Genomic DNA, 13,731 nt, shown 5'->3' with positions numbered 1-13,731 from the left:
TCAGGAGGCAGTGACAGAGAAGTTAAAAAGTTGATTGTTATAATGGCACATAAACACTGTAATACATGTAAAAATATATAATATAAAATAAGTAAATAAATAAATAAATAAATATATATAATGGAAGCTCATGGTTGATGTGCAGAGAGAAAATGTATTAAATATTGAATGCTGTTTTATATATGCTTGTTTTCTTTTTAACTTGTGTTTAATTTCAGGAAAAAAAAAAAAAAAAATGTTATTACCAAGCATGTTTTTTTTGGCAAAAGGGTGAAGTTAGTATTGTGCTATGTACTTAATTTGTTTCTTTTCTATTTGATTTAGAAAATGAACATTGTTTGGTCGGAGGTTCCGGGATCAGAGCCCACGGGAGACGATGGAGTCCTGGAGCCCACGTGGACGGATTCCGGGAAAGCCCCAAAGAGGGGTGAAGACCAAGGCTGCAAAGCGATCAGCATTGAAGATGATACCGATGATATGGTTAATGATGATGATATTTGGAGGGATCTTCAAGAATTCAGAAGCACAGGTTGTCATTGAACCTGGACCAGCATCTGGTATCGCGGTGGAAGAGGCACCAGGATTCATCATGAGTGATAGAAGGATGATTTTCCAAAATATATACATACCATTGAATCCTGAGATTTTGATTGAAAAACATTTGAACAATACCGGAATTAAGATTGAACAGACTAAAGAGTGGCTGGAAATAAGAAAAGAGGACACTAAGCAGTCAATAAGAGATATATTAATGCAGTTGGAAAAAACATTCGTGAATTCAGCAGACATTAAGAAGAGGAGAGGAAAGAGAGATGCGGTGATGCTCGCGATATCATTGGTAATGTCTATAGTTGGAGCCATAATAGGTACCACAATATCAACAGCCAATTCTATTTCGGTAGGAACACTGAGTACTAAAGCGCAACAACTGAGTATTGACCTAGAAATAATACAAAAAACATTAGATGGAATTAGAGGGGGACTGGATGAACAAGTAAGATTCATAAATGAAACTGCAATCATTCTAAATGAACAAGCGGATGTAATGCAACGGGCGACTAAAATAATACTTAAGCATGACAGAACTTTAAATGAAATATTGAACATAATGAGTCCTGTTGATAGACTATTAACGAATTATATGAGAGAAGTTCAAACTGCAGTTTCACAATTGATTCAAGGACATATCCCCTTGCATTTTGTTTCGCAGGATATTATTCGTCAAATGATAGAAAGATTGACCAGGAGGGAAATTGATATAATACAGGTAAAAATTGCATTCGAAATGGGTAATGCAATGCCGTTATATGTGGACTTGGAAAGACTAGAGATCGGATTTTTGCTATGCATCCCATATGTAGCCCCTGAACTTATTTATCAAACGAAGTGGGTACACAACGTGGGATTTTGGCAAGAGGACACATTTATTAAGACTAAGACTCCAGAAGTGGTGGCATTTCAGTCATGGGAACCTGAAGTTTATTTAATACCAAACCTAGAAACATATGTCAAATTTAAAGAACAAAATTATATGTGTCCAGGTAAACCGTTTGTTCCTGATGCCACAGATGCTATTTGTGGTTTGAAATCTGACCCAAGTATATCAGAAGGATGTGAAGTGATTATTAGTAATATGGGGAGTGAAGAACTGGCACAGGCTAAGATGGTCAGAGGTAAATGGTTGGTCAGCACCTGTTTAAAGAACATGACGGTAGTACATTTAAACCATGGAACATACGTGGTTAAACAGGTGAAATATAATGTTTTTTATTTACAGGTTCCAAAGGATACAATTGTGTCAATTGGGGGGTTAACATTGTTTCATGTAACAAATGATGTTTGGGAAAGCCAAGTGGAAAATATCGATTTTTTTCAAAGGGATACTTTTCCAATAGATCCGGATGTGGAATATTTATTGAATCACAAAGAAAGACATGTTATAAAAATCAATTTGAGAAAAAAACAATATTACAATTAGTAATCTGGGGATAATAGAAGTGGAAAGATTTAATTGGGGAACCTGGGGGGAACGCTCAATAGTGGGTTTGGCTGTCCTGGTGCTAATCATGGGTGGATGGTTGATTGTGCTATCAGTAAAAATGAAAATGTTACTGATTTTAGTAGCTACGTCAGGAAGAGAAAGATATCCCAATACACATGCATTTTAAAAGAAAAAAAAGAACAAGTTGTTTTTAGGAATTGGCTTGGATCGTAGCCAAGTTCTAAAAACAAAAGGAGGGTATGTAAGGATATTTGGCGTGTTACAGCACAGAGTACAGCACTACTGCACAGGTAGCAATTTTCTTTTGATGCAGCACCCAAAATTCATGTGTGTGGTGCATTGCTATATGTGTTGCCAGAGTAACATGGACATATAAGTAAAGACAGGCTATTCAGTCAAAAACGATTTTTACATATAAGATGCAAATCTATTTTTACAGTTAAAAGCACACATGTGCACATTCAAAAATGCACACTATTTTTCACCTGAAATGCCTATGTTGCAAGAGACACATTTGAAAATTAATAACTAACCTTATTAATAGCTAACCTGACTAATAAAACTTCATTTAACATAGCCCACTAATAAAAATGTGTCTCCACTGCAGAATTAGGCCTACTCTGAAAGTGAACTTTTAAACGCACATTCATTTTTTTTTATCTGCTGCCCTGTCCACATAACTACAGGAAGCAAAGAGCTCGAAGGAACAGGAAATCAGTTTGTTACAATTTTTACTGTAGAAATGAGCCATTGTGTAGTGAGGGAGGAGATGACATGATTGATTCTGATTGGAGCAGCGTCATAGCAAGTATCATGCTAGAGGCTTTCATTAGAGTTTTGCTGGGGAAGCTTGAGGAGAGGGGGAGAACAATCGAGATCTTGCAGAGCTGGGAGAAGGACCTGTTTCCTGGCTGAAGCATTCCTGCTGCAAAAGCTGAGAATTCCAGGCAATAACCCCGGTTTGAGAACGGCAGACGCTTGTTTTCACTGGGGTTAATCTTCAAGGGAGCCAAATTCAGAAAGAGAATAGCCGGAGAAAACTCATGCTGAACAGATAAGGTAATTACAGAAGTGTGGGAGCTGTGCGAAAGTGTGCGAAACTGTTCAGTCAGTGTATTCGAGGGAGTCCCAGTCCCTTATCAGCATATTTAATGTTACCAATTGAATATATTCTCGCAGATCTCTGTTCATTTTATCACAAATAATGTTGTACCATTTCATTTATTTCTGTAAAAAAGGGTTAAACTGTGTTTAAAGGAAATTTCTATAATACAAAAATATCTGAAAACAGATAGCTAGTGTGTATTATTTCTCTCTTTCATTTTGCATGGGAAAAGGTTTAAAAGTGGGTAGATTTTTAAACAGTGCAATTGTCATTTTAAAACAGATGTGTGCATGATTATATTCAGTATGGACAGTTCTGAGTGACTGTTTGTAGCATAGCTTGTTGGAGGTACATGAGCCAACGGGAAGAGAGACTCTCTGGACATAGTTCCATACCGTATATAAGGTAGTGGAAATTACCACAAAAATACCACAATAGCCCATGGTGGCACACAACACTAACACTGAAAATGTGGTATCCCTAAAATGTAGGCCTGAGGTCTCTCTAGTGATCAAGAACAATCTAGATAAAAAACAAGGGATGTTGGATATTGGGGCCACAAATAAACCATCCACTATACCAACCAACCACGCAAATTATCGCGCACATTATCTAAATAGGTCTGAATTCTGAAATAATGCAATGTATTATTGTTATGTGTGATCCAATATGAATACAGAGAGTGATTATTGCTAAAGGTATTTTGGCAGTAAAAAAATACCGCAAAGCCCCAAATATCCACAAAATAACCAACAGGCCCATTGAACTTGTGCACTGTGGTATGAAATATCAACGGTAAAACACATTTCGCTTTGACAGTTCAAGCCGACCCAGGAGCGCTCCCTGATCTGCAACAAGCATCTGAGGGAGCGCTCTGTTTTTTCACTGACTGGCTCGGCTCCTTCATGATGGCTGACAGTATGGACAGGCCATTATGGACGAGCCTCCCCTGTCTAGCCCTTAATTGCGAGTGTTAATAGGGAACATTCGGAATGTAGTGAATAAGGCTGCCTTGTCAGTTATCACTTTGCACAAGTAAATCGTAAAGGAAAATATGCATGCATAAATATTTCTTCTATTTTGTTCACAATGCATGATTTAGGAAGTTTAAAGAATCCATGCTGCCAAATGCATTTAACAGCAAGCAGAAACTGCACTCTTACCACATTTCACTGTAGCATAAAAACGCATTTGTATTCACTCATCCATAATAGCAAGGTCCATTTCACTACCTTGCTTAGTGCTGAATAGGTTTATGATATACAACATTTGCTACAGAATAAATAATGATTGCTGACTAAGAGCATTCTGTGAGGATTTGGAATCACTTCAGCTCTAGGGCCTTCGATAGCTCAGTTGGTAGAGCGGAGGACTGTAGTGGAAATTCGGATATCCTTAGGTCGCTGGTTCAAATCCGGCTCGAAGGACATTTTGTACTTTTTTCTTTTTTAATGAATCTGAATTTTAAACATGGATGATATTCAAACTCATGGGAGCAATTGTACTTCCAACCGCTGCCCGGTCTGCGCAGTATTGTGGCATGAGCTTGAGCTACTGCGGGTGGCAGGGTGAGCCATACGAGATCTTTTATGGGCCATAAGAGATCGAAGCATCGTCAAAAGCTTGTAGAGATAGACACGGATGTAAATAAATTGCCGTGAATTGTGACTAGGGGAAGTGATGGTCGGGTAGTGAGAGAACCCGAAGAGGGATAAGTATCCGCATTCGAACCTGGCCGCCATCTTAGAATGGGGTGTATTATTTCTACTCAATGGAACTCTGTCCGTAACAAACGCAGGTGTACAAAACAGCTGGCGCTATCGATAACCCAGGCTTGATACTGGAAATACAAATCACACACGTTATTTTGTATTCGTATTCTTTGAAAGCTAATGTCAATTTTCATTTCTGAGATAATTATTAACCCTGTCAAAATGTGTCTTACTGCCGAGCCTGATTTATTCGTACACAGAGCCTGATTTATTCGTACACAGAAACAAACTGTTTTCTGCGCTGACTCTGGGCTTTGAAATGCTGAAGACACAGCTCTGAGGTGAAGAACTTTCATTATTAGTCCGCATTCACGCACCTTCTCCTGGAATAAAACACGGTACGGCGTGGCTACCTGGTCCACCATCATCACGCAGCCCTGTGCATTTAAGGACTGGACTGACTGAAGTGAGATTCAGACAGGCGATCCTAACTGGTACAATAATAAGAACGTTCGTTGTAGGAGATTGATGTATTGTACTGTGAGAAGTCCCAGCCTCTAAGCAATTTTTTTTATATCCTAAATGGATTATACACAGAGTGCTCCATGACCTAATCACAAAAGTATACACCAATCACACTGATGTGGAGTACCTCGGAACCGTATATCAGTTCTATAGTCATGCTTTGTTTCCTATCTGCGGTATGTAGCTCAGTGGTAGAGGTCATGCTTTGCATGTATGAGGCCCCGGGTTCAATCCCCGGCATCTCCATGGGATATTTTTATTTATGCTTTCTGGTCTCAAAATGTACACCTATTGGACACTTCACAATTCGGCATTTCTACGCTGTATTCTTTGCACATGTAAGACTCGTGCTCCCACATAAGGTTTCATTATACCAAACTTTCTGCTGAACTCCATGTGCAAAGGCTTTAAATAAGTAGTAAAGGTGGAGCTCCAAAACTTGTGCTCTCCCATACCTTTCATTTGTGTTGTACAAACTAATTTTGTGCAAACATACTTCACATTTTGATATCCCTGTGGCCTAAATGTTCCTGTATCCAGGTATAATATTTATTTTAACATTTTTATGTATAGTGCTTTATGTGGGACCCCGCTGCTCTTAACATAGTTGGTGTTACCACAAAATGTAATAGCACTTAATTTATTAACCTCAGAAGGATGAAGGGCTGATATAGCCCTGCTGAAATGTGAACTTTGAAATTCCAGGTTGGCACATGTCTGAGTTGGGTTTTTACCTTGCTGAGCTGTGACAAGTATACTGTTTAAATCAACTGTGCAGTTAAAAAGAAACATATATTAGGATACTTGCCCACTAGCATCTGCTGTCCTTCAAGTGCTTTTATTAAAAACAACATAACCATACTATTGTCATGTCTAGTAGTGGCCCATGACATATTCCTCCTGCTTCTAAGCACTGTATTAAGTGTTATATGAATAAGAAATGGACCCAGATCCAATGCATTAACGCATGCTCTACTTTGCAAAGCATATTGTCAGGCCTAGTACGATAGTCGCTTGTTTTGTTCCTCCCCTACCTTTCTGCACCCCTCTCCCTCACCTTTTGTTTTCTCCAGCTCTACCAGGAATGTCGTCAAGCCTAGTATTGCAGTCGCCTGTCTGTTTCCGTTTCCTTACCACTCCCCCCCTTCCTTCCTTATCTATGTCTTAGCTCTTGCACTATCTGAAATGCCGTCAGGCCGAGTACGATAGTTAATTTCACATCCTTACTGTTCATGGCCTGTAAGAAAGTCATTGGATTTTCCCTTGTTCCCTCCCTTTCCTTGAAGCGCTTTGAAACACATTGTCTATAGGCGCTATATAAAAAACTATCATATCATGTCACATTGAAGGATAATTTGCTGGTAAAATAGCTCAGAGGGTTTAGTGCTCACTGCTGGAATCTATGTATGATCTGCACAGGTTTGAATCCTGGCCAGGTTTACTCAAACTTTAATTCTTCTGAGGTCAACAAAAAAGTATTAATTTCAGTTGCCATGTAAGTATTTCACAACCAAGTGTTTCGTTGCTTCCTTGAGATATGTGTTGATCTTATTTATATCGGCAGCTGTGAAGCTGCATTAAAATGGGTTTTGAATGCATTGTTAAAGAGGTGGTGGCACCTGCACACAACTCGCTGGAGACAAATATAAAGGACCTTTCTTCTCTGACTACTTGTAGTAGCTCAGATTTGCCAACCATATCTTTAATAGTGGATACCTGCACAATCTAATTTCCTGCCTTTTCCATTTAATTGGCTAATCAGATATTTGCAGATCTCAGAGCTATACATTGAGACACCATACTCCCTTAGCTTTGCATCTTGTCATGATTTTGCTAGTGACAGGCACAGGTATATTTAAAAAGAAAGTGTAAATTGTGGGTTTATTTTATGGCTACCCCTGTGCAAGCTGTATCAGGGCCACAGGTTAGTGGGTGTGGTGAGGGACACAAACATCTATTCATGATTTTCTTAATCAGTAGTTTTCCTCTTTCTGCTGACTTCCCCTTGATTCGTTTTTGTGCACGTTCCCGAGAATAGAAAAAATTAGTTTGCTCCCCCTGCGCCTACCGCATGACGACCCTGCTGCTGGAAAACACACAATATTGGAACGCTCTGCCCGGGGCTAGTTGGTCATAGTTAGGCAGACCGTCGGATTTCCAAAGCCATAGATATCACAGGCTCTGGATCTCCTGGAGAGAAAGAAACGAGGAGAGCAGGTCTAGTGGTAGGCGGCTGCCTTGGGCCTCGCTCTCCTAGAGGCCTTGCAGTACCTACTGACTTCTAAAACCGTGAATAGGGGAATTTTGAGTTTCCGTAAAGCCACTTCCCCCAAAGCTTGTATCGCAGCCATGCAAATCCTGTTTACATTCTCCAGACCATGTCCATGAAACCCTGTGAGACAGGTTAGGTGGAGAGGGTGTTGGGAGTGTGGAGGCAAGGTGCGCAATGGGAGACGGGTTGCGTGGAAGGGGAGACCAGCCCCAAAATAGACAGGTGGAAGGGAGAGTGCATAAGACTGACCCTGCTGGGGTAGGCCTTCACGGCTGCCTTCTGCAAAGTCAGTCTTATGTCTGCGGTTTTAGACGTAGACCAGCAAATCACTTAAAATGTCTCTGCACATTGAAAGGGCAGCTCTTGTTCTTTTGTGAATGGAAGCAACTCCTCTAATTCAGCATTAACCAGTGCTTTCAGTGGGAGGATGATTTGAGGGCTGCTCAGTTAAGGTTGCGTGGCCTAAGTGGCGGTGGTGGTTAGGCAAACTTGCTTGGCAGTGGGGGTACCCAGCAAGGCCCTGGCTCGGGAGTACTTTTTGGAGACAGCCACGGCTCTACCCCAGCTAATCTTGGTGGTGTATCAGAATAAAGAAGCTGGAACTTCTTGGTAAGCAGTACGGTACTTTATTCTACTTAAACAATGACCCTGTGCTCCCTTCGACATCCGACGTACACTCTCAACCGTCTCTCACTACTCACACCCATTTCACACCAGGCATCATACATTCCACAACACTATGCACTCACCATTCCAACCACCACTCACGCGGGAGGGAGCACAGATGAGAGCACTACACACAACCCTTTCCCCAACAAAAAACAAGCTTAGAACAATATGATCAGAACACACAAAACATGAACACAATTTACATTGTTGTAAACTAAAAAGAAACAACAGTGTTGATGCGAAATCTCATGGAAAAGTTCCTAGCTCCTCAGTTCATCACGTAGTTTTCGGACCACACCGGAGGTTTCCTCATTCTTCCTCTCGACTCAATGCCTTGGCTGGTCGTAAAAAATCTCTTGCTCATCTCTCGAATTGGTAACTCTCTCGTCTGCAATCCTGTTAGCCTCCTTTGCAACATCCACATCACACAACCCATTTCTATCATTGACTTCACTGTCAAATTCTTCACAACCCTCACATGCCTTCCCATCTTCATCTACTTACTCGATTAATGTTCCAAATGGAACCATCCTGCATCCTGACAGCATTGTGAAACACTTCCTTTACTCTCAAAGGCCTGGAATACTTAGATTCTCCCTTTCTCACCAACCTTCCCTTCTTTATCCTCACTAAATCACCAGGCACTACTCGAGCCTGTCCAAAACCGCCACTCATTTCCTCACAGAAATTGGCACTTAGGTTTCTCCTGGCACTCTGCTCTCTCCTCATCTTCCTCACATTCACCCATACAGGATTCAAGGTTGAGTTGGGTTCTCTGCCTCTCATCAACAAAAATGTAGACTTCCCAGAGTCAGCCCGAACAGATGTCCTAACGGTCCATCATTTTTCCTGTATTGCCTTTTCTACTGACATGTTGTTTCTGATGGCCTGTTCCACAGTTTCAACAACAACAACAACTCTATTACACCTCTCCACAGGCCCATTGGTTTGTGGATGATAGTAAGCTGAACATTTCCATTGAATGGGGAGGCAGATTCATGTATCATGATATTATAAGAAAACATGTTCACGCTGGCTCTGCCAATATATGGCAGTATCCTTCTGTAATCATGATTTCAAGTATTGTAATGATGCATTCTCATCCTTATGTTTACAACTATGCCTCATCCATGGTCCAACAATATGGACAGGTCCACCATTGATCAATCTCTTGGACTGTATAAAACATAATAGCAAAAATTGTAAGGAGGTAAACGCAACTTAATTCTTTGCAACCATGTTCCAATCATATCCTGATAATATAGATGTGCTTGTGCATAGCACATAACTACCTTCAGGTATACCCCAAAAAAGGTACAACTATTAAAGGCTTTTTATCTTTTGTTTACCCCATACGCACATCTAATTTTCTACATGCATCCCGAAGCACCAAAACAAACAAAATGGTGGCCGGCGCGTGATGGCATCATTACATCATTGTAAAAGCCTCAAAGGCATAACAAATTACTATCTCTATATATGAGACATTCTCAAAATGTCCTTCCAGAAGACTGTGCAATTCTAACCCAGTCAAAATCTTCAAGCTTAGTATCCTTCTGCCAGGACAAACTCCTGTTGACTTTGCCTTTAAAAATGCCATGCTGCAATGCGAACATCAATCCAAACAGGCTGTACAATGTAAGCCAGTCTAGACACTTAATAACACTTATGTTTGATTTACCCCTGATTCCCAGAATAAAATGACATGCCACAGTAAGAAATGGATAGACCTGCTGCCAAGAAATGGCAGTCTAGCCACGTAATAACAGATCATCCTTTATTTTGACAACCAGATTCTTTACTGGGTGTCTATGATAGGTGCCATGAAAGAAATGCTGTTATTGCCGTACCCTGCATTCACTATCTTTCACACACAGCATTCACTTACTCATTCACAAGTGCACCCATACATCATAGTAAACTCACTCATTCACACACTCATTTTATAATTCATAGTGAATGTAAATCTTACCCGCTCAAAGCCCCGGTCTGGGCTCCGCTCTGCTGCTGCCTCCAGAAAGCCCTCTGGCTTCTGTGCAGCACAAACATGAACCAGGAAGCAAAGAGCACTTCCTGATTCCTGCACATGCACGCAGGAGCTGAAGACCTCCATTGAGAGCGCTCTGATCCGTTTGGATGTGCAGAGAGACGCAGGTCCGGCCCCTCGCAATTTCAAACATGCGGTACCAGTGACTGCATCCCCAATGGGCCATTAAAGGCTGGGGAAGCAAAATGCTGCAGTCTTGCATGGCCCATTGAACTTGTGCACTGTGGTATGAAATATCAATGGTAAAACACATTTCGCTTTGACAGTTCAAGCCGACCCAGGAGCGCTCCCTGAGCTGCAACAAGCATCTGAGGGAGCGCTCTGTTTTTTCACTGACTGGCTCGGCTCCTTCATGATGGCTGACAGTATGGACAGGTCAGCGCCCCATCGCCCATTATGGACGAGCCTCCCCTGTCTAGCCCTTAATTGCGAGTGTTAATAGGGAACATTCGGAATGTAGTGAATAAGGCTGCCTTGTCAGTTATCACTTTGCACAAGTAAATCGTAAAGGAAAATATGCATGCATAAATATTTCTTCTATTTTGTTCACAATGCATGATTTAGGAAGTTTAAAGAATTCATGCTGCCAAATGCATTTAACAGCAAGCAGAAACTGCACTCTTACTTGTTTTAAACCACATTTCACTGTAGCATAAAAATGCATTTGTATTCACTCATCCATAATAGCAAGGTTCATTTCACTACCTTGCTTAGTGCTGAATGGGTTTATGATATACAACATTTGCTACAGAATAAATATTGATCGCTGACTAAGAGCATTCTGTGAGGATTTAGAATCACTTCAGCCCTAGGGCCTTCGATAGCTCAGTTGGTAGAGTGGAGGACTGTAGTGGAAATTTAGATATCCTTAGGTCGCTGGTTCAAATCCGGCTCGAAGGACATTTTGTACTTTTTTCTTTTTTAACACATTTTAAAAATGGATGATATTCAAACTCATGGGAGCAATTGTACTTCCAACCCCTGCCCGGTCTGCGCAGTATTGTGGCATGTGTGATGTTACGAGCGGGGGCGGTGTGGTGAGAAAACCGGCCCTCGCCGCTCGCAACGTTCGGGCCTTCTTCCGGCACCTCGAACTCGCGGGCGCACAGAAGGACGCGACCACCAGGTATGGATTCTAATCCCGGACTGGTGCCGTGACGCCAGTTCCGGTTCTAACTTTATTTCCTGCTTCCGTGTCACATGACCTCCGTCTCACGGGGCACGTGACACCACATTCCTCCCCAAATTGGAGGTGCCTGCACGGCTGGCAAACTATACATTTTAACTGGTATTTAACACTAGGGTCAAAATTTCAGTTACAAACATGCACCGTAACATTTCGGTCAAAACTTGCGGATGTATTCAGGGTTCGCCTCGGCGTGATCTTGGCTGGCCTATTCTGTCCACCACGTATCCTTTGAGGCGGGATGACGGCTGGGGCATCTCCCTCAGATGATATTGTGTGTTTTTTTTTTCGGGTACTCCTGTTGTGGGGGACAGGGTCTCGTCCCCTCCTGTTTGCTGATGTGAACTGTCTGATGTTCCTGGGGTGTCTGTGTTCCTTGGCACCGCTTGGTCGGAGGGTGAGGGCGGTGTTTCTGTTTCTTCTCTCGGAGGTGTCGACCGTTCTTCCCACTGTTCTGGGGGTACTTTCCTGAAGTGCGACACGTTTCTCGTCACTGTCTCTCCTCCTCGAGTGGCTGTGACCATGCTGTGGTTTGCGGTGCGCACTGTCCATGGTTGGAGTTCGAAGTTGAGGGACCTGGTTCCTGACGATGACGGTGTCCCCTGGTACCAGCTCTCTGTGGCGGGCTCGCCTGGCGATGCTTTCTTGCTCATTTCGCCTCTGCCGCCTGGCGTCTTTGGCGGGGATGTCGGGTTCCGGTGCTATCCATCGGGGGTGTATGGGCAGCTCCGCCTGTATGGGTACGCCTAGCATGAGGGCTGCCGGGCTGATGCCTGTGGAGGAGTGTGGGGTTTGTCTGTGTGTTCTCAGGAACCGGTAAACTGTTTTCAGCCTCGGGCGTCCTTGTTCTTTTGCGATCCTGATGACTTTGTTGAGCGACCCCATGAATCTTTCGGCGTCTCCATTCGCTTGGGGCCACCTTGGGGTGATTCGCTGGTGTTTGACGTTTACTTCTTTGAAATATTCGCGTAATTCTTGACTGGTGAATGATGGTCCGTTGTCACTTCTCACTTTTCTCGGTATCCCGTGAGTGGCAAATATTTTTTCGAGTGCGAGGATGGTGGTCTCTACATTGGTGGATGCTACGTGCTCCACCTCCGGGTATCGGCTGAACTCATCGATCACCACGAGGAGGTATCCCTCCCCGGCAATCGTGCAGTGGTCCATGCTGACCGCGTCCCAGCGTTTGCAGCTCCTTGGGGCACTGCTGATGGGTTCGGGATTTTCCGGTCTCCTGGATGCTTGGCAGGCTGCGCAAGCATCTACTAACTCTACCACTTTTTGTTGCATGTTCGGCATCCACATCCTGGACTTCAGATAGGCGTTGGTCTTAACCATACCTTGGTGTCCACTGTGTGCTAGGAGGAGGGCCCTTTCTTCTAGTGACTCGGGCACTATGATCCTGTGTCCCTTGAGCAGGACACCTTCCGGGGCTACCGAGAGTTCATGTCGAATTCCAAACAGGGCTCTGAGTTTGGCTTGGGCTGGCGCGGTGCGCTGGGCCATTGACGTGAGAAAGGTCTTCCAGTTTCCTGATCGGATGGTATCGGCAGTATGTTGAAGGATGGTGTCTGCTTCTGTTTCGGTGGCTACTTCGTGCAGGGTCAGGGCCCTTGACCTTGCGCAGGTGACTATGTGGCAGACGTGCTCGTCGGTTTCTTTCGCTTGACGCCTCTCGCTGTCGGTAGCAGGCCGCGGGTGGCGGGATAAGTAGTCTGCTGGGTTGTCAGTTCCAGGGCGGTATTCCACCTCAATGTTGTAGGGTTGCAACTGCAGCATCCATTTCTCTATGCGCGCCGGTGGGTGGGGAGCAGACCCCCGGAATATTGGGATCAGCGGTTTGTGGTCTGTAAGGACTTTTGCTCGTTTGCCTAGCAGGTACACTTTGAAGTGTCAGCATCCCCATAGAATGGCTAGGGCTTCCTTTTCTATGTGGGCATAGTTTTGTTCAGGTTTCGTGAGAGCTCTGCTGGCAAACGCCACGGGGAACACGTTTCCTTCGTTGTCGGTCTGTGTTAAGACTGCTCCGAGGCCGACAGGGCTGGCGTCGACCATAAGTTCGGTTTGCCGGTCGGTGTTGAAGAACGCCATGGTGGTGGACGCCGAAAGGGTGTCTTTAATCTGTTGGAACGCCTTCTGGTGAGTTTCGGTCCATGCCCACGTTTGGTCTTTCTTCGTGAGTTCCCTGAGCGGGCTTGCTGTGCTGGCGAGGT

General features: G+C 43.4%; 2 non-coding genes across 2 annotated transcripts; both read left to right on the top strand.

The window, feature by feature from the left end:
* The first annotated feature begins 4,448 nt into the window (after nt 1-4,448).
* On the top strand, nt 4,449-4,534 carry TRNAY-GUA (transfer RNA tyrosine (anticodon GUA)). Its single transcript is given in 2 exon segments — nt 4,449-4,485; nt 4,499-4,534. It is a non-coding gene; the product is annotated as a tRNA-Tyr (tRNA).
* A 6,612-nt stretch (nt 4,535-11,146) lies between these two features.
* Nucleotides 11,147-11,232, top strand: TRNAY-GUA (transfer RNA tyrosine (anticodon GUA)). The gene is given in 2 exon segments: nt 11,147-11,183; nt 11,197-11,232. It is a non-coding gene; the product is annotated as a tRNA-Tyr (tRNA).
* Nucleotides 11,233-13,731: the final 2,499 nt, after the last annotated feature.

This window comes from Ambystoma mexicanum, assembly GCF_040938575.1.
Source record: "Ambystoma mexicanum isolate Mex_15411 chromosome 12 unlocalized genomic scaffold, UKY_AmexF1_1 Mex_chr12_unloc.2, whole genome shotgun sequence".
NCBI lineage: Eukaryota > Metazoa > Chordata > Amphibia > Caudata > Ambystomatidae > Ambystoma > Ambystoma mexicanum.
This window is presented reverse-complemented; position numbering and strand designations above follow the sequence as displayed.